Here is a 1,204-nt window from a genome sequence, read left to right as displayed (position 1 = left end):
AGAGAGAGAGAGAGAGAGAGAGAGAGAGAGATAGGGAGACAAATTTATAGAGATATAGAGACTAACTGTACGAAAAGTGGGAATACATGGAATAGCACCAAGTGGCTAGCACAGGATAGAGAAAGGTGGAAAGTGTTTGTCGGTGGCCTATACCCTGCTGCAGAGTGAGAAAGGCAATGATGGTGATGATACTAAGAAACAGACAGACAGAGAGACAGACAGGCAGGCAGACATGCAGACAGACACACGGACAGACAGACAGACTGACAGACCGGCAAGCAGACAGGCAGACACACAGACAGACAGGCAGACTGACAGACCGGCAAGCAGACAGGCAGACACACAGACAGACGGACACGGAGACATACAGACAAATACAGAGATTAACACATAGAAGGAAAAGGCGTACAATGCTATTTCCTTTCCCGTTATTATTGTGCTCTTATGATTCCAGGGAAAAAAAAACCCAGAACGACAAGCGGAAAATACTAGGACAATATTTAGGAAGACGGACCTGCCCGACACGGATCAGAGGGAATAAAGAAAGTTACTTGGATTTAGATTGGTCCCAATAGTGAGCCCCACACGACACTTTTTAGTACGGCGACAAAATATTGGTCTTTCTTAAGACCTCAGTGTTTATGAGCGATAGCCACTAGGCTTGGCGGAAGGGTCAGACACTGTACTCGGTTCTTTTACACCCTCGATTACTTTACTTTTGTAAAGCAAAGGTCGCCGAATACTTACTATCTTTGCTTGAAGCGAAAGGTCGAAAGATTCGGAGGGTTTATGGGATACTCGATCCTTCGCGCGCTTCCTAGTATATCCTGGACAATTCTTCGTGGACATATCCCTCAGGTAATAAATGAACCGACTTGCGAGTGGCCGGTCATTTCTCGCGGTGTTGCATGCACACATAACGTTTTATGAAGCTTCTCTTTTCTAGATACAAATGTTTGAGAAGATAAAAGAAGTACAGGTTACAGTAGAAAGGAAAATACTGGAGTCTTGTCTTTGGACTTGGCTGAATGAAGTGTAGGGTGAGTAGACGCAGTTAAACAGATGATAACAAGGCATATCGGGAAGGGCTCGAGCCTGGATTCACGCGCATACACACGCATATACACGCACACACACACACGCATACACACACACACACACACACACATACACACACACACACACACACACACACACACACATA

The sequence above is a fragment of the Aplysia californica genome, unplaced genomic scaffold (assembly GCF_000002075.1).
Source record: "Aplysia californica isolate F4 #8 unplaced genomic scaffold, AplCal3.0 scaffold00003, whole genome shotgun sequence".
NCBI lineage: Eukaryota > Metazoa > Mollusca > Gastropoda > Aplysiida > Aplysiidae > Aplysia > Aplysia californica.
This window is presented reverse-complemented; position numbering follows the sequence as displayed.